The sequence below is a fragment of the Mustela nivalis genome (assembly GCF_964662115.1).
Source record: "Mustela nivalis genome assembly, chromosome: 6".
NCBI classification, from domain to species: Eukaryota; Metazoa; Chordata; class Mammalia; order Carnivora; family Mustelidae; genus Mustela; species Mustela nivalis.
In genome coordinates, this window is record NC_139025.1 from 122435540 (window position 1) to 122456280 (window position 20741).

A 20741-nucleotide genomic window follows, 5' to 3' on the forward strand; every position below is an offset into this window, starting at 1 on the left:
AGGCACAAAAGCAAATTCAGGTTGTAAAACATTATGAAGTGAATGATACTGTTGGGTCCGTTATCAAAGGAATGAGACTGAGACAAGATGAAAGTTATTTAAAACTTTATTTTGTGCCAAGCTTTAGAAGTCAGACTAATTGGCCAGGTGAACGAGACGGAAACAAAGTTAAAGTCATGTAAAGCTTTATACTATGCCAAGCATTAGAAGTCAGACTGACCAGCCAGGGCCGTCTCCAAAGAGATCGACCACCCCCAGCTAACCCGACTGACTGAACAGTCAGGGCCGCCTCCAAAGAGAGCAACCCCTCCCAATCTTACAGGCTACATTTTATTGCATAAAACTGCAACCCATATCTTGGTATCTCAACCCACTGGGTTTGTGTGTCTCTTGCTGATTGGCTAGTTTCATCTTGTTTGGTGACTAGTTATTCAAGAATACCCTATACCAGGAACTGTTACAAACAGTACTTTCTGGGAAGGCTTAGTCTATTAACATATTCTGTGTGAATAATAAGATGGTCGTCCTTCCCAAGACGGAGTCATTTTGGTTTGGGCGGACCTTCTCACTGTTACAAACAGTACTTCGTACTGATTAGATGTCTCCATCTGGCCTGACTCGCCCTTATATTCTGGGCTCTGTTATCAGGAACTAGCCTGATAATATTTCACTGGTTTCCTGGACATGCTTCTAAGTAAGTTTCTCTGGTGGGAGAGTCAATTTAAGTTTACTGCACAAACAACAAACTGGCTATTTTTTTTCCTTTTTTTTTTTTCTTTTCAACGTAACAGTATTCATTGTTTTTGCACCACACCCAGTGCTCCATGCAATTTGTGCCCTCTCTAATACCCACCACCTGGTTCCCCCAACTTCCCACCCCCCACCCCTTCAAAACCCTCAGATTGTTTTTCAGAGTCCATAGTCTCTCATGGTTCCCCTCCCCTTCCAATTTCCCCCAACTCCCTTCTCCTCTCCCCTTGTCCTCCATGCTATTTGATATATTCCACAAATAAGTGAAACCATATGATAATTGACTCTCTGCTTGACTTATTTCACTCAGCATAATCTCTTCCAGTGCCGTCCATGTTGCTACAAAAGTTGGGTATTCATCCTTTCTGATGGAGGCATAATACTCCATAGTGTATATGGACCATATCTTCCTTATCTATTCATCCGTTGAAGGGCATCTTGGTTCTTTGCACAGTTTGGCGACCGTGGCCATTGCTACTATAAACATTGGGGTACAGATGGCCCTTCTTTTCACTCCATCTGTATCTTTGGGACAAATACCCAGTAGTGCAATTGCAGGGTCATAGGGAAGCTCTATTTTTAATTTCTTAAGGAATCTCTTTCCAAAGTGGAAATACTGTCTTCCAAAGTGGATGTACCAACTTGCATTCCCACCAACAGTGTAAGAGGGTTCACCATTCTCCACATCCCCTCCAACACATGTTGTTTCCTGTCTTGCTAATTTTGGCCATTCTAACTGGTGTAAGGTGGTATCTCAATGTGGTTTTAATTTGAATCTCCCTGAGGGCTAGTGATGATGAACATTTTTTTATGTGTCTGATAGCCACAAAATGGCTATTTACCGGAGATGGAGTCGCTCTAGCTAAATAGGTCCTTACAGTACTCCTTAAAATGGCTACTTTAATGCTCCGTGATTTTCACCTCTATTTAAAAAAAAAAAAAAAGAAAGAAAGAAAGAAACTTTAGGAAGAATCCACAAATTCAGTACACAAGGAATAGTACTTCTAAGTAGTACGAGAACAGACTCATTTGGTCTTCATCATCTCAGACCACTTCCATCTTCCCCACTTCATCTTACTTAGTGTGTCTTGTCTTAGTTACAAAAAAAAAAAAAAAAAAAACTCGAAATACTTGTTCCAATGTCAGCAAATTAGGATTAAAATTAAATAAAACAAATTTCACTTAGTTACACTGACTCTGGCTTGGTTTTAAATTACAATGATTGTGGCTAATGTTTTGGTGGATTAAGCATGGCAGTGTAGGAGTCAGCGGCTCGACTCTCCAAGACCCTGAAGATACAGGCATACCTGATCCTCACCGTGCCCTACAAAACACTGAATAAATGCCTTCAAACTGCTCAAAAACACATAGTCCCGGAGATGAGCCACATCCTTATGGTGGTGGCTGAGCTGGCAAAGGTCTTGAGCGGCTGCCCACTCGGGACTCTATGGTCAGCCTACTGGATGGCACATGGGAGAAGCTTAGTCCTCAAGAGAAAGGTGGTGGAGTCCATTCAGGTGAAGGTTGAGAGCACCAAGCTATGCAAACACAGGGTTGAGCAATTCAAGGAGTAACAGCGACCAGCCGGTGGCAGCCACTGTGGAAGGGGAAGCGCCCCATGATGGTGGAGCGTCTGTTGTGCTGAGGCTACTATGACGCTGGAAGCTTGTACCCAGAGTGGCGTCAAGAGCTGCCTAGAGTTCAGCCTAAATATTCAGGAGTTGTTTGAACTCATCTGACAGAACTAGAGACTGGACGCCACGAGGCATGGTCAGGCTGAAGGGAGCCAGCTGGCCAAGGTGCAGCAGGTCATGGGCAGGCTTACCTTCCCTCCAGACAGCCACCTCTTGGCCCTACATGGACCAGCCGGTGGTGGATGCTGAGCCAGCAGTTCCTGCACAACTACTGGCTGCACCAGCTGGGGAAAACTCTGTGTTCACCCTCACTTTGTAGGCAAGCTTCTTGGTGATAAAGACATCATAGTGCTCCAAGGAGGACGCCAGCTCCAAGAACCCTGACTGGTCTGAGTGCGGCCACTCCCTGAATTAGCAGCGCAGCCCCTGCCCATGGCCCACTGCACCAATTCCTGCCTGCTCTGTAATAGTTCGGGACGCGATGATGGAGAACCACCTGGCCCTGAGGTGGCAACCTGAGGCTGCCTAACGGCTACAGCTATGGCTACAACTCTCATGCCATCTGTCAAGATGACAAAGACATTTGTCCGAGAACCACAGAAGCCTTTCACTTCTCACTAGCCTGAAGGTGTACATACTTAGGCGGAGCGGTCCCACGTGCCCCAGCCCGTGCCCCAGCCCTTGCCCCCGCCCCTGTCCGCCTGCGTTTCTGTTTCTGGTGACCAAAGATCAGTGAACGACAATAGCGCTCCCTCCCGTGGTGCCTGAGCGGGGAGGGGTGGCGCCGCAGTCTAGACTAGCCCACTGTGGTGGTGACGCGCCCGGGGGGCTACGCGCTCTCCCAGAGCCCTGCGCGTGGGTGCGGCTTAAGGTGTGCTACGTGCAACATCCCGGCCTATTTTCTGCTTGAGAAGGTATTCACGTGGAAATCCACGGGACCAGGTTCTGCAGAGTCCTTTCCTTTGGCTCCACAACTGCAGATCGAATGCTGTTCCTTGCAGAAACTAGTGACTCAGTTGAAGTAACCACCGATTACTTTTCAAATCAAATGAATCATTGTAATTTACACAAAAACACACTGTAGAGGCTTGTATTTAGCACTTATTTTTGCATGTTGGTGTCGATTAGCTAATAAACTGTAAACGTAAAGCATGTTAAATAAAGGGTTTTCTATTTCTTAAAAAAAATCATAATAAGTGTAAAAAAAAAAGATATTATGGATGAAATACTTCCATTTTCTCTGATGCATAAGCATGAGTTGTAGTTGAAAAATCACCCTTAAAGTTTGCACATTGTAACGTGGTCCCTATGCATATGGCTAGTCTACAGCTCACAAGGCAAACAACTCATCCCCAACTCCTGAACTGGTCCATATCTGCTCACTAACAAACAATCCCCTGATGACACATAGTGTTGTTGTGTGTCACATTTCTATAAAAATTTCTAAATATATATTCCTCATTTCTATGCTTATAACCGTACTTGGAGTAACAAAGAGTTAACAGATTTTGAGTAGAACTTGACAGATGAGGTTTTGAAACTCTAATTTATATGAACTGCTTTGTAAATACCTTAGCAGGTCCCTTTGCTGCAGGACTTCTGTCTTTACCATATTAACAAACACTGGGAATTTGCAAGAGAAAAATAGAGTGTGCAGCATCTCTCACTTTTCAGCATCTCTCACATTTATTCAACCCTAGAATTTTATTTTCCACTGAACATCTCACACTAAGTCTTCTGTGCAACAGATACTGGGAAGGAAACACGTAATCATGTTCAACACAGACATGGAGTCCAGAGGCCTTTCCTCACTGCTGCTCTCTCCAGGCAAGCCAACTTAGTTCCAAAAGATAAAATGGACACAAGCTACTGCCACTGAGGGTCTCAAAATTGATTACAAGTTTGTCTGACTTTCATTTGTGTGTTCAATCCAGCCAGTCATGTATAAAAACAAAGCTGGTCTCTCCATTTGTGAGTGGGATGGATTTTTTTTTTTTTTTCTGGTTGCTTGAATTATGTATTCCCTCCTTGGTGATCCCAACAAAGTCACATAACTTAATTTTCCCTGTCTATGATACGCCACTTACACCAGCTTAGTTTTGGCTGTGTCACCTGATTAAATTGAACATCCTTGCTGTCTCTCTACACATTATAGCAATGGGTAAACACATGAAAGCCCCTTTCACAAACAGACTTATGTATAAAAAGCAATGTCCTTAATAAGAACCATTGCATTTAATACAATAAAAAGCAATGAGAATCCTCAATATTATTAGTGAAGGAGCAGAAGCCAAACTGAGGACAAAGCATAAGCTGACATCCCACAAACCCCTCCCTCACTCTTGGGTGGGATATGTGTGACATTTCCTCCAGGAAGCTTCCAACTATCTTAATGCCTTGCTAGAAGGAAAAACAACATTAACTTGACAATGGCAAGGGCTCTAGATAATCCTGCCATTCTTCTTTAACATATGAAAATCCTCTTGCAAACCTTTCTCTTCCTAACCTCCCCCAACTCCTAAATATATAATCAGCCACCCCTCAAAAACTCCGGTGCACTAGCCCTTTCTGCCCTTGGGTCCTGTCCCCGGAATGCTTTAGTGAAACCACCATTTTGCACCAAAGTTGTCTCAAGAATTCTTTGTTGGCCATTGGCTCTGGATCTCATCCAACCAAACCTCACCTATATTCCAAAACTACATCATTATGAAGTCCTTACTTTGCAAATGAGAACAGTAGAACGATGAAGGGCTTTGTGCAGGACCACCAGATGGTTGTTAGCAGAACTGAGCCTGAATCCTGGAACTCAAGTATCTTGAAGTCTCAAAGAGCTGTCTCAAAGATCTATAATGATTTATAGCAATATATAATAATCATTTGACATTTCCAAGTGGGTCACATTTTGTATCCTATGTACTTTCTTCCTTCTGACAGTTTCCAGGTACTTGACAATTATTTAATAAAGTTTGATAATATTTAACAAAATATCCTACAACTTGACAACATTTTCTTAATAAAGGACTAGTTTCCAATTTATATTGCTATTGTTTACTTATTTAATGTAAGTTGTCCACTGTTGGGGCATCAGTCCCACAAAATAAAAAATCTCTTGGACATAGATGTTGCAATATGGGGTTTCATTCACTTCATCTTTTCATTCGTTTATTCAGTCAGTCATCATTGAACTGAAATCAACAAATCTAATCAACATTTTGAAGGCCTATGGTATGCCTGGTGTAAGAGACACAACCAGATTTGTAAAAGGCATAATCCCATCACAAAGAATATCACAGTTTAGTTGGAAGACAGGTATATGGTGGGGAGGGGAGCCAGGGGACCCTGAGCCCAGCATGGGTGCCAGGTGACTAGAGTGCCAGAGAACATTTCATGCAAGAGTATCATCTGAAATGAGTCTCAAAGGCTGTAGGAGGCATTTCATCATGCAAAAAACAAAGGAAAAGACAATGCACACAGAGGAGACTACAGGGCATAGTCACAAGAGAAGACCCAACAGGCACCCACTTGTGGGAACTACAAGAAAAATCTACGTTGCTGACATAAAAGGCAAAACCAAGGCAAATTCATGATCCAGTCCACAAACGGCAAGGGTCTTGGGCACATGAGGGCTTAATTCTAGGTCAGAGATACCCAGCCTCTGTGCTGGTGTTATCCGGGGCTGAATGATTGTTGTCAGGACCATCTTATGATTATAGGATGTTTAACAATATCCCTGGGTTCTCCCCACAAGATGCTTATAGCAACAGTTCCTCTAAAAATGTCTCTAGACACTGCCAAGTATCTCTTTGGGGAGGAGAGAAGGAAAATCACCACTAGTCGAGGATTACTATTCTAGGCAAAAGAGAGCCATTCCAATGTTTTCTGTGAGGGGTGACAAGGTCAGATTTGCCTGAGACTGGGGCAGAAAGCATTGGCAGGGTTTGTGGCAGCCATCCTGAGGGCTCTGGGTCAATTCAGAGTATGGGGTGGGTAGCATCACCCAGAGTAATGTCTGAAGACAATTAGAAGAGAAAATAGAAGAGAGTCACGTTGAGGGAAAGTTGGGTTTAGTACGCAAAGATAGTAAGTTCCTTTGGGAGCATGTCCCATTTGAGGTGTGAATGTGATGTTTAACTGACCATGGAAATTTTCACTATGAACCATGAGGAAAGAGTATAAGCTAAAAGTTTCTATTTGGGCATGTAGACAGTCTCTGAAACCCTAAAAAGTGACTAGAACTTCCTCAGAAAAGGGTTTAGGATGAGAAGCAGGATAGGGAGACTTTGCTCTGAGAGAGAGAGTAAGAAAGGGCACAGACAGAGACAGTCAGAGAGAGCAAGAAGCGCTTGCTATCTCGGAGGCCACTGACATAGTGTCTGGGAAGATCTAGCTAGCAACCCAGGGAAGGTGGTAAAGCGTTCAGAAGAATGAGTGAATTGATTAAAATGGCTAGAGGAGGAATATGGTGAGCATGGCATTTCTTCCCAGCTCTGCCTTCCTCAACAAGATAGCTAGAGCCAAGACTGTTAACTTCCCAGGATTTCTAGAATCCAAATGCCTAGGTATATTAACTAGTATTATCAATATTATTGTTTTTATTTGTCTTATTACCTGGTGTCCAAACCTGTTTTTTTTTTTTTTCTATCAACTTGCCTATTCATAGTTTTATCACTGTGCTTCCTCTTCTCAGCACCATGACTCAGCATCCCTTTTAATCTCTCTCTTCTCAAGAGGAGGAGGGGAGTGAGTTTTCAGTCTAGGAGATAATTTTTGCCCAGTCTCTCAAATCAGCTTCTTCTTTTGCATTGCCAAGGTTGCTGCCCCCCCCAACAAATCATCTATAGATCTTTTGTGGGCACAAGACAAAACCTAACCACCTCATCCTGGCATCCAAGACCCTCATTCATATAACTATCACCAGTCCTGTTTCCAACTAATTCCTACACCTAGCTTGTGTTCATGGTTCCATGGTCCAGGGAAAGAAATACCCTGGGGATAACAATGCAGAAGTTAGGTTCTGTCAAATGAGAAGTGAGTGAATTTCCCTCCCTTTGTATATGGTCCATGCCTCAAAGAGTCTCAAGTGACTTGGGGATGTTCCCAGAAGGTAAATGTGATATTATAACTTATGATAAGCAATATATGTATGCTCTTTGTCCTGTTCCTAGAAAAAAGTCTTCCTGGGAATTTCCAAGGGTTAAGCACCATATAAGTATATTTTTTAATGTGGGGGGGGGGGAAGACTTTTGAAAAGCTACTAGTTTCCCTAAGGATGGGAGCTATTTACCAGAGGCATCAACCATGTGATTAGGAAGTTAGAACCTTTAGTCCCACCCGTCCAACCTCAGGGAGGGGAGAGAGATGGAGATTAATAGCGAATGGTCAATAATTTAATCAGTTGAGTATATGTAATAAAAACCCAGAAAGAATGGTGTTAGGGAGCTTCTGGGTTTGTGAATATGTGGAGGTGCTTGGAGAGTGGAAGCTCTGTGTGCCTCCCCCATATTTTACCTTGTGCATCTCTTCCTTCTGTCTATGCCTGAGTTATATCCTTTTATAATAAACAGTAATCTAGTAAGTAAAAATGTCTCTCTAAACTCTGTGAGCCACTCCACAAATTAGTCAAGGCCAAGGAGAGGGTCATGGGAACCTCTGATTTATAGTGGATCAGTCAGAAGCACAGGTGGTAATCTGGACCTGCAACTGTCATCGAAGGAAGCGGCAGTGTCACGGGACTGAGCCTTTCACTTGTGAGAGCTGATGTTCTCTCCAGGTAGACAGTGTCAGAACTGGGTTAAATCGTAGGAATGCCAGCCAGGGGCAAAGAATTGCTTGATGGTGTGGGGAAACTCCCAGCTCCACATCAGAACTGGTGATCAGAATTATAGATTTCACCTCAATTTCCAGGCCATTCCAGATTGGACCCTCACAGAAATCAGGGAAGATGGGTCTCAAAGGACAGTGGATTAAACCAGTTAGAATGGCCAAAATTAGCAAGACAGGAAACAACATGTGTTGGAGGGGATGTGGAGAAAGGCGAACCCTCTTACACTGTTGGTGGGAATGCAAGTTGGTGCAGCCTCTTTGGAGAATAGTGTGGAGATTCCCCAAGAAATTAAAAATAGAACTTCCCTATGACCCTGCAATTGCACTACTGGGTATTTGTCCCAAAGATACAGATGGAGTGAAAAGAAGGGCCATCTGTACCCCAATGTTTATAGCAGCAATGGCCATGGTCGCCAAACTGTGAAAAGAACCAAGATGCCCTTCAATGGATGATGGGTAAGGAAGATATGGTCCATATACACCATGGAGTATTATGCCTCCATCAGAAAGGATGAATACCCAACTTTTGTAGCAACATGGACAGGACTGGAAGAGATTATGCTGAGTGAAATAAGTCAAGCAGAGAGAGTCAATTATCATATGGTTTCACTTATTTGTGGAGCATAACAAATATCATGGAGGACATGGGGAGTTAGAGAGGAGAAGGGAGTTGGGGTAAATTGGAAGGGGAGGTGAATCATGAGAGACTATGGACTCTGAAAAACAATCTGAGGGGTTGGAAGTGGCGGGGTAGGGGGTCGGAGGTTTGGGGAACCAGCTGGTGGGTATTGGAGAGGGCACAGATTGCATGGAGCACTGGGTGTGGTGCAAAAATAATGAATACTGTTATGCTGAAAATAAATAAATTAATTAATTTTTAAAAATGGACAATGAAACCCCAGAATCAACCTGAGCACGCTGGATCTTTGGCATAGTTTGTGACAAAGACCAAAGATAAAGGGTGGACTGGGGATATTGTTGGATCACCATATCCCAGGGCAAGATTGATTTACCTACTACCTCACAGGGTCTGCTTTGGATGTGAGATAGGGCTGCATGTGAAAGTGGGGCAGCAGGTGGCATTCTACTGGCTTTGAAGGAGGAAAGTTCTGTTTTAAGAGACTTCTGGCAATTATCCATGGTCAGTCCTATAATCAGTCAGTCCAGGCCATGGCCCAGCCCTGCCATCTCTGTTCACCAGCCTAGCCCAGAGGAAAAGGTGCTCAAGCCATAGTTGTATGACATGTATCCGTTCTTTTTCCCTTAGCTCAATTTTTCCATCACTGTCTCTGTAAAATAGCCCCCACATGGCAGAGCGCTTTCCATCAAAGTTCCTTTTTAAGATGCCAGTCACCGTGCAAACTTTTAATGATAGAAAGCCATGCACAAGGTGAATTTTTATGCCTTTTCATTCAAAGGCAGAGCTATGGGTGAACTCAGTCAGTAAAAGGTTTATGGCAAGAAAAAAAGAAATTTGAAATTCTCAGAAGCTATAAGACCAGACCTCCCAGAAAACTGAATTGCCTTTGTCAAAAAGCTAAACCCATGACTCCATACAAATATAGAACAGACATGTGTCAAAGCTTTATTCACCCAATGGTGATGTGTCCAGCAGGACAGCAAAACTGGTTCAAAGAGAGTTCATGGAATGAGGTCTAGAGCACCACTCAAGAAGGAAGAAGGAAAAGAGCCACTGAAATAAGTTTGCCAAGCTTGAGACAAATGGGGCAAAGGAAAGAAAATGCTAAGGACTTATATATCATCTTCTCCTCTGGACACAATGGTTTACATTTCTCCTAACCAAATATAAGTTTACTGATAAACTTGCAGGATCTGGGCCTGAGCCAGGGAAACCAAAATGGCCCCAGAACTTCTCACTGTAATCCCCAGGACTGTGAATATGATGAAACAGTGCATGGTTATGTTACCTCACATGGAAAATGGGAGTGTGCACATGTAATTAAAGTTACTAATTAGTTGACTCTGAGTTCGTCCAAAGGGAGAAACCTGGTGGGTCTTAACTAATCACATGCTTTCTCAAAAGCAGAGATTTGCTACAGTTAGTAGCAAAAGGGGAAATCCGACTGGGGAATTTATGAGAAGAGGTTCTGGGTTACTGAGATGCAGGGGGCCGTGTGTCAAGGACCCAAAAGCAACTTGTAGGAATTAAGAGTGTCCCAGGCTGATGACCAGCAAGGAAATGGAACTGAACCTCTGTCCTACAACCTCTGGAAACAACCAAAAATCTGGACATTACTCAAAAGCAAACAAACAGGAGCGCCTGGATGGTTCAGTGGGGTAAGCCTCTGCCTTCAGCTTGGGTCATGGTCTCAGGGTCCTGGGATCGGGCCCCACATTGGGCTCTCTGCTCAGCGGGGAGCCTGCTCCCTGCCCCCCGCCCGCCTCTCTGCCTGCTTGTGATTTCTCTCTCTGTCAAATAAATAAATAAAATATTTAAAAAAAAAAAAAAGCAAACAAACAATAACAATCTGAAGGAGTATAAGAAGTGCAAGAAGAGCCAATCTCATAATCCATTCATGTCCTTTCTCATAGTCTTCCAGGTCCTACAATCCCTGCTTCATCCCAAGAAGAAAGAGTAAGGCAGGGAATCCTACCAGCAAATGAGCAAGCCTGTTTTTCCAACATATTTTACCTGACCTATGCAATAGGAAATATACTTTAACACTGAAACCCATATGAACATATATGTACCCATGAGTATTTAAAGCTTCATGGAAAACCCTTCCAACACCTTGATCCCAGACTTCTAGTCTTCAAAGCTATAAGATCATAAATTTCTGTTGTTAAGCTACCCACTCATTCTGTGGTGCTTTGTTATGGCAACCCAAGCAAATGAATACATGGTGTACTTCAATAGTTTCTAGTCTGTTCCACTTCTTCTTTTTTTTTAATGCTGTTTAGGACAAAAATTGATTTCACCACGATAAATGAACCATACCATGGCTTGAAGAACTGAGAAAATGGAAATAGGAAGGAAAATAGTCCTTCCATTTTCTACCCCAGTAACAAGACATAGGTTACCAATAGGCTCAGAAAGGAAAGATTCTACATATATAGTACAGGGGATTGCCTTGAGTGAAAGGATACAAATGTAATACCTTTAATGGGGGAAGTGAACTTCTCTAATCACCCTTGACAGGAACATGTGATACTCCTACTGCCCTTTGAAGAAGGGAGAATAGGTGAGCTTGAGTTTAACGAGAGGAAAGCAATATTTCTAGTTCTTTCTGAAGCTTTGGTCCCATTTTCAGAATGGCTCTTGGTTATTTCTATGTAATACTGCAAAGAGGAAGACAAAGAATTGGCCTTTAGTTTTGATGCTATCCATCCTAGAATCTTTGAGAAAGAGTAGTACATCTAGAACTTAGAGAATGCACTTCCCTACCAAACAGACAACAAATAATACCAAATCAGAGCCAGAGTTTATAGCATTTCCAAGAGTAGGGCGGTACCCAAAACCACAAAGTATTGCTCTTCAGAGAGCTGAAAAATTTAAAGTTTGAAGTAAATATCACCACCACCACCACCATCATCATCACCATCACCACCACCACCACCATCATGATCAACATCGCCATTGTGACCATCATCACACCATCATCACCATCACCACCACCACCACCATCATGATCAACATCGCCATTGTGACCATCATCACACCATCATCACCATCACCACCATCACCACCATCATCACCACCATCACCATTATGACCATCATCACATCATCATCATCACCATCACCATTATGACCATCATCACACCATCATCACCGTTACCACCACCACCACCACCACCACCATCATCACCGTCACCATTATGACCATCATCACAACATCATCATCACCATAACCATTATGACCATCATCACCATCATCACCATCACCACCATCATCACCATCATCACCATCACCATTATGACCATCATCACATCATCATCACCATCACCACCACCACCACCATCATCATCATCACCATCACCATTATGACCATCATCATACCATCATCATCACCACCATCATCTTTATTATTATCATTATTATATACTGGCAAGAACTACAATGGTAAAAGTCCATGTATAAGTCATCACACCAGTCCTTAAAATGCTATTTATAGGAATTATTTAGTTTAGTAAACTAAACAACTCCTATAAATGAACAGCTTACTATATTAAACAATTTTTATAAATAGCATTTTAAGGACTATCAAATCTTTCATGAATCAGGTGTTGATGCACAAAGGGTCCATGTCAGAGTATGGGATGAAGGTCCATGCTGTAGAGGCAGGTGGGAGTGCGACCAGGCCATATGGTATTCCTCATGTGTCCCTGCTTCTCAAGATTTCATTTATTCCCCATCCGGATACAGTGAGGAGTAAGCATGTTGATCCCACAAAGCCCTTAGAGTAGTGCTTGCTGTACTATCTCTGCTCCAGAGATGTTGGTCCTTAATTAAACACAGAACACTTGGAGGTTTTCTGAAAATGCAGATTCTGACTCAAAGCCTGGGGTGGGACCTGAGGTTCTATTTTCTTACAAGTTCCCAGGTTATACTGATGATGATGTCCGCTGGCTCCCTTTTGTGTAGAATGGATCAAAAACATGCAAAGAAATGGCTTATCAGAGATGAGAAGAGGTTGATATGGTTAATCTTTTTTAAATATCTCTGTATGTATATATTATATATATAATTAGTAGTATGTAATTATTTTAAAATTAATAACCAAAACCTAATCAATACATAATTATTTAAAAAATATATAAATATATGTATGTGTGTGTGTGTACATATAAAACTCAAGCTATAATGCCACAGTCAGTAACAGGAAGGACAAACCAAGGACTGGGTCACACTCTCTGGCCAGGCAGCTGGAAGAAATGCAATGCAAAGCATCTGGTGTTTAAAGCAACTATTCAACACTGTAATTAAAGGGGAATCACCAAATCTGTAAACACCAGGGCCTGCCAGCCCACACAATGGCCCAATCACAGCTTCTGCCCAGCTGGAGAAGCTCAGAGATCCTTCGAAAGTTAATTAAATGGTTTCTGCTCCATTGGTGGACCCTGGTGAACCCTGCTTAGGCCATCCCACGGCAACTGCACCTGGACCCTCCATCCATGTCCTTCCCAAAAAAAGCAGCTGAGATTTCAGAAAGTTTCACAACTATTCACCTCAGTTCTGTTATCCTCACTAGCCAGAATGTCTTCCTCCCCAGCTCCTTGACCTTACCCCACCCCCAGAACTTAGGGTGGGATATTCTTCAAGGAGTGTAAAACTCTCCAATGGCACCATTTTCCCACATTATACTACTGGTGCTCTCACTCTGGGAGCCAGAAAAGGGATGTCAAAACAAGATTTGGGCTCCTGTCCTCTACCTAACACACAGCGTGTGGCTTTAGATGCCTCACAGCTCTTCTGGATTCCTTATCTCTAAGATGACCAGAGAAACAATTCTTGCTCATCTGAACTCACTGATCCAGCCTTCTCATCATGTCACTGGGAGCGGGTTCCCTGAGCATCCAGCCCCTTGCCCCTTCTGTTATTCCCTCCAGCCCTCTTAGCCCAGCCCTCAGGAGCCTCTCCCAGGAGACTGCAGTCCAACTGGGCTCCTAGGGAAAATGAAAAACAGAGAAAGCTGCCGGATCTCACTCATTAACTGAGAACTGGGAGTTAAAAGCCCAGCAAGAGAACTCAGAAGTGTCATAAACAGAGAAGGATGTGGGCATATCATTTTCTAAATGGGTGGACCTCTGTTCAATGTAAAATTCTAATGGGGTTTGTAAACATAAAATGTTTCAGCATCAATGGAAAAGGCAGTTTTACACCAACAAAAATAGCTTAAGTATTTTAAAGTAGCACACCCCTATCCCCCCTCCCCAAAATTGGCCCAACTGAAATAACTTGATACTCAAATGAAAGTGGACAGAAAGTTGGTCAGGGTGTCCGCAGAAGACTGCTTCTCTGGTGGAAAGCTGTGGAGGGCCAGGCAGGAGGTGGAGGAAAGGGCCCCATACTCCCCTAACCCCTCCCACCTAGCCAGGACACCCACAGGAAGCCTCCCTACTGACTTTCCTTTCTTGCATTCTTTCTTTGATACATTGGCTGCAGCTTGGATTTAGGTTTCTTCAGACAGGGACATCCCTGCTTCCAACACCCTCCTGGTGTTTTATGGAGATTTCATCTATATTAGTGTTCTCTGGAGAAACAGAGCTAATAGGATTTATCTACATACAGAAAGAGATGTAGTATGAGGAGATGACTCATATGATTATGGAGGCAAAGAAGTCCCACAGTGCTGTCTGCAAGCTGGACACCAGTAAATCTGGTGGTGTGGTTCTGAGTGACAATGAAGACCAAGAATCAGGAGCACTAATCCCTGAGAGCGGGAGAAAACCACATCCCAGCTTTAGGCAGGCAGAGTACATTCTTCCTTCCTCTGCCTTTTCGTTCCATCCAGATCCCCAAAGGATTGAGTTATACCTACTCTGCATTGGTGAGGGAAATCTCCTTTACTCAGTAAATTCAATGCCAATTCAAATGTTAATCTCTTCAGGAGATACCCTCACAAACAAACCCAGAAATAACATTTTGCCAGCTATCTGGACACACCTTAACCCAGTCAAATTGTGTAAAATTAACCATTATACCAGGCAAGTCACATCTCAGGGAGGAACTCCCATTCTGAGAAGGTTCTCCTACTAAAACAAGTCAGGCCTTTGGAAAAGTAATTTGATGTAAAAGTACCCCAAATTTTAAGAGTGATATTAAAAAAGAAGAAGAAGAAGAAAAACATGTCAGACTTGATGGTGTAACCATTATAGTCAACCAGGGATTGTAAAATTCTAAAACTCTAATAAAACCAAATCGGGTTGTCCTCTCCACATCAAGGTAGGAGGTGTTGGAGCTTTGCCTGGCTCCAAATCTTGTGTCAGGTGAAGACAGTACTCCATACAGGTGCAGACTTGCCCCAGGCCCCATGCAAACAGTTAAGAATCCTTTGATAACCCTTCTCAAGCACTCAGAGATGCCAACAGCATAGGGAAAGCCTTGCAGGACGGGTCAATAAACATGAAACAATACTGCTGGATTCCAAGGATGCTTCAGGATACAGTCTCTGATTTCACCTGGGGACTGGGGCCACATTCAGGCCATGCCGTTGTACCATGATGCCCACTAGGTTGTAAGTTCTTCCTGATGACCAGAAACTAAATACCAGAAGTTATTGTAATTCACTTGTCATAAAATCACTAGCAAAAGTGGCACATGATTATGACATACAGGAAAAAAGAACTGTAAGAATTATTTAAGAAGTCAGTTATGGATAAGGTTGATGTTTAAACTCAGATGCCAGGACATTTCTAGCCAAATATTTCAGATATTAGAGCAAGTATCAACATTGTGTTTTAGTGACTTGAATTTGAAAGATTGCATATGAAAAAAAATACCATAACTCAGTGAAATTTTAAAATTATTTTATATTTTATTAGTCTTGATCAAGTCGGTAGTGACCTAATGAAATGGTACATGTCAATGGAAGACAGACGTTTATGTTGTCTATGAGCCTTGCTGAGGCAGCCGCGGGACCTCTGCCCAAGACTGGAAAGGTGATGCAGGACTGATAAAAGCACTGGGGTGAATCTGTCTGATCTCTCTGAATCCAAGCCACTTCAAATAGGATTTTATTTCCAAAATAAAAATGGAAGATGAGATACTGAGTCTCCTGAGGGAATTAAAACTCTAAAAGACAAACTATGGACATTTATATTGTTGAATTGCTAAACTATATTAATCTCCAGGCCAATGTGACATATTAGTCTCAATTGCTATTAAAGTCTGCATTTATCATTAAACACATTTCCCAACAAATTCTCTGGACTAAATACACATATCTTGGTATCATGATGCTATCATACCTCAAATATAAACAAAACTAGGGAAAACTAGGAGATGTTCTTTTTCTTTTTGCATGAGTGATCAAGACTCAACCTTGTATAACATTACATTTCATTCATAAATGTCCAAATGACAAGTCTTCCTTGTTTTCATGACAGCTCCTCAAACTGGCACAGAGCATGGTGTTGTTCTCATTCGGAGGATGTCAAGTTAAATTAATTTTTATGAAGAGAAATGTTCATGGGACAGTCACAGGTTTTCAGGGAAATGGTATCATGACTCACACGAGTTGTTCATTTAGAACATCAGTGAACATTCTTCAGGATCTTTAACAAATGGTCAAGTCGTCAGGATATCAGACCCTCCAGCTGTTTTCCTGGACTCTTACAGAATTCCCAGAGCCAGAATAGATTTCGTCCTCACTTTAGAAATCCTTCCACTATAAATGCTGGCTTTGGATAAGAATATTTCTTTGACTGAGGGTATAATGTTATTAGAAATAAATTTAATTAGAATATCTTTGTGTCTAACCTACCAAATACAATATGTGAAGTTTAATTCATTTCCACATCAATGTTAGAATTTTCTTGACCACTTAAGAAGCTGATGAATGTAGGGGTAAAGGTGAGCTCATGGTGGACTGGCTGTACATTTTGCTTCCTAAATAAAATTCAAAGAAGAACACCCATGTTTTAAATGTCTAGGCTTTGTTCTCTGCCTTTCTTGCTGCTGGCCCCATCTCTCCCTCCCTATGTGACACCTGGATTTTGAGGGCCTTTTCATCCTCAGGCTTTTCCATATCCACAGTGATCCTTCATTTGTGGGGAGCCCATCTCCTTCTATGACAGCCAATCAGCCTAAACTTCAGCCTTCCTCTTCCTAAATGCCTCAAGTGTTTGATGATTGACTGTTAGTTTGGACAGAGAGCATGCTCGCCTTCCTATCAAAAACAAATCTGGGCTTTTCCGGACCTGGCTGAGCAGGAGGCGCCATCATGGGAGTCGACATCCGGCACAGCAAGGACCGAAAGGCTCGGCGCAAGGAGCCCAAGAGCCAGGACATCTACCTGAGGCTGTTGGTCAAGTTGTACAGATTTCTGGCCAGACGAACCAACTCTACCTTTAACCAAGTCGTGTTGAAGAGGTTGTTCATGAGTCGCACCAACCGGCCACCTCTGTCCCTCTCCCGGATGATCTGGAAGATGAAGCTGCCCGGCCGGGAAAACAAAACCGCTGTGGTTGTAGGGACCATAACCGATGACGTGCGGGTCCAGTAGGTGCCCAAACTGAAGGTGTGCGCGCTGCGTGTGAGCAGCCGTGCCCGGAGCCGCATCCTCAAAGCTGGAGGCAAGATCCTCACCTTTGACCAGTTGGCCCTGGGCTCCCCCAAGGGCTGTGGCACCGTCTTGCTGTCTGGGTCACGCAAGGGCCGAGAGGTGTACAGGCATTTTGGCAAGGCTCCCGGAACCCCACATAGCCACACCAAACCCTACGTGAGATCCAAGGGCCGGAAGTTCGAGCGCGCCAGAGGCCGGAGGGCCAGCCGAGGCTACAAAAATTAACCCCAGATCCTGCGTTGTTATTAAAGATTTTGAATTCTGGAAAAAAAAAAAAAAAAAAAAAAAAAAAACAATCTGGAAGAAGAGATTTTTCATTATGAGATTTTCCAATAAAAGCAGAAAGATGGATTTGGTAAAGGCTACCATCCAAGCCATCAGTGAGTGGAGGGTCATTTTATTTTAGCAACATTAACTGCTGTGGAAAATACCTAAAGTAGGGCCAGAAATATGATAAAAATCACACGTTCCTTTCCTTCCAGGAAAGGAAGACAAGTGGAAAGCAAAGGAGTGTTTTGGGGTTAAACCAAATGCTTTTTAGTGAGCGTTTGCCCCAGAAGAGTTCCAGGTCTAGCTGAAGTCAAGATGTGGCGGCAGTCTGTCAGTTTGAAGTTTCCAAAAACCTCCAGTCAGGTTAATTGTCGCTGCAGGCTGTGCATTGCACCACTAGATGGCGCTGTTGTCTATGGCACACTCCCTACGTCTGCTTGTTTTGCCTTCCTAGGGAGGAAGACAAAGAAAAATCCGTTTACACACACACACACACACACACACGCTGTCCCGCACTGAACACTGAAGACAGCACAATGCCTCTTCGCCTTCAAATCATGCCCCACCTGTTAGATGCCTTCAGCAGAGCTCAGTACCCTCTGCAGCCCTTCCCAGGGCTGGATAGACAGCAGACACCAGTTCAGGCTGATGAGCACAATGTCCAAAAAGCATTGAGTGTGCAAGCTGGATCAACCAGAATATCAAAGAGAGGATCCAGTTCAAAAGAGGGATATTGCAAGTTGCTCCAGAGAGAAGCAGGGCAAGCGACAATGCCAAGTCTATGAGCGGTAGGTGGCTGGTGAGGGGTGCATTTAGTTGAAGGGGAAAAGGTCTAGGGGAGCACAGTCTCAGAGTCGAGGGCCCGAGACAGGGTGAACAGAGGTGACAGCATGCAGGGATGCTAGCAGGCTGCGTGGGCAGTGAGGGCGTGGAACAGTTACGTTACACTCTTGTGCGGCCACAGGTAAAACACGGTACATGAACACAGAGTTGAGGCCAGATTCTCTTCCTAATTATGACCCCAGCTGTGAACACTGTGCCTCACCCCCTGTGGCATTTGTTCTTTGCAAAGTGGAGAGGAGATGCAGGGGAGACAGGGTCATGCGCCCTGAGGTGCTGTGAGTGGGGAGTGAACGAGGAGACAGACACCAAATGGATAAGATGTGTAGACAGGGTGTGCAATCACCTCAGCTGCTTTCTTGAGTGGATATATTGCCATGAAATATGAATCACTTTTCCAGGAATTTTAACATCAGTAGCTTATAATGGCACCACAGGAGCTGCCCAAACATCTGAGCCACAGTCCTGGCTCCTAAATCAGGTGGGATTTAATTATTCCTGAAAGGTGTGCCAAAGGGTGAGAGTTGAAGGCAAAAGCAGGAGGATGATGTTACCCTCCGAGAGACCTCCCCCTAGGTCAGTTCTGGGGTTTATTACCTACAGTGACAGTCCACCACATGGGGCCAGGGAGCCTGTCTGCTACATTGCTGTGTGGCCCACATGGATCCTATAGTTCTGGGCTCGGCTGCTGTTTGGGAACAGGACAGCTAGTACATCACACCTGTGACAACCCGCTGAGCACCAGGACAATCCCCCTTTCAGACAGGGAAACAAGAGTGTTCTGTGAAGGACTTCCAACACATTCCTCTGGAGTGGAGCAAAGCACGTTTCCGTTTTGGCAGCCTGTCTACCACAAAGCACAACCCTAGCCTTCAGCGGAGTTCAGTGCGGACATGGTGACTTCAGGCATTCACTCTCCACCCTGCCAGTCTCTCCAACATGCAGGTACTACTGAAGGCCAAGTGAGCAACTGCAGTATTATTCTAAGAACTAAAATTTCCCAAAGCCCCAAACACTCTGAGAACTTTCAAAGAAAGCTATTTTTGTCCTTTAAAGTTTTGGCCAATATTTCACCTTCTCCATGAATCGCCCATTCTTACACAGGGTAGTACCTCACAGGTAACCAAGAGAAAGCCACATTCATAATGCAAAGGACGTGGGCTGACTGTGCTGGGGGTGAATAGAGCCCCTGAGAGACTCTCGGGGATCCCATGCTTCCACAGGAGCCCTAAAGAGATGCAAGTGTGGGACCAGACCTCATTTCACGGTGTTTTCCCTCTACTCCCACATTCAGACCTTTTTGTTGAAAACTGAACTCTGTGCTTCAGAACCAAATGGTAACTGAAAGACAATTTGGGAGTTTTACTGCTCTGCAAGCAAAGGAAGCTGCAGCAGGGCCACAGACCTCGAAAAACTACAAGCCTGCCTGGAGGAAGAGACTGGGAGTGGGGGGTAGTTATAGATAAATACAGGATCTAGCTGGTTTTGACAGGAATTGTATACTTGCTGCCAGCCTCCTTTGTCCTGTCTTTAGTGTGGTCCCTGGTCCCTGAAACAAAAGGCTGAGAAGAAGGGAGGGGAGGTTTGCAGAAGAGAAGGAAAAGCATTATTTAAAAATGAAGCTTCACTGAAGTGTTAGTGCAACCATTTGAATTTGTTCAGCTATACACTTTTCAGTAGTCTTAAGCTCACTGAGAAGGTCTGCAGTTGGTATGGAAATGGTATGTCTTTACCTCTGTAGATTACAGCCAACTTTATACATGAAAAAGACAATGTGGGGCACCTGGTGGCTCAGTCAATTAAGGTCTGCTTTCAGCTCAAGTCTGATCCTGGGGGTCCTGAGCCCCACGTCGGGCTCCCTGCTAAGGAGGGACACTGCTTCTGCCTCTCCCTCTGTCCCTCCTTGCCTCCCCATTCCTGCTCTTTCTCTCACTCTCTCAAATAAATAAAATCTTAAAAAAAAAAAAAAGACAATCTGTGCTTCCTTTATAGAATAAGGTAATTGCCTTCTTTTTCTATTGCCTAATTCAAATTCATGTCTACAGAAAATTTAAATTTGTGAGATTAATCATAAGTACTCTCTAACAACCTCTTTTGTTCCAGCTTAGCCTTAGAATTCAAGAACTGAGGGGTGTTAGTCTCCCAGTGAGAGGTCATCACTGTGTTCTTTCCACTG

The 20741-nt window shown here is 43.6% G+C and overlaps 1 pseudogene across 1 annotated transcript; it reads left to right on the forward strand.

Annotated features, from left to right (window-relative positions):
* Positions 1 to 17080: 17080 nt before the first annotated feature.
* Positions 17081 to 17717, forward strand: LOC309867596 (large ribosomal subunit protein eL18 pseudogene; annotated as a pseudogene). Its single transcript has one exon. The product of its transcript is annotated as a large ribosomal subunit protein eL18 pseudogene (transcript).
* The last annotated feature ends 3024 nt before the right edge of the window (positions 17718 to 20741 follow it).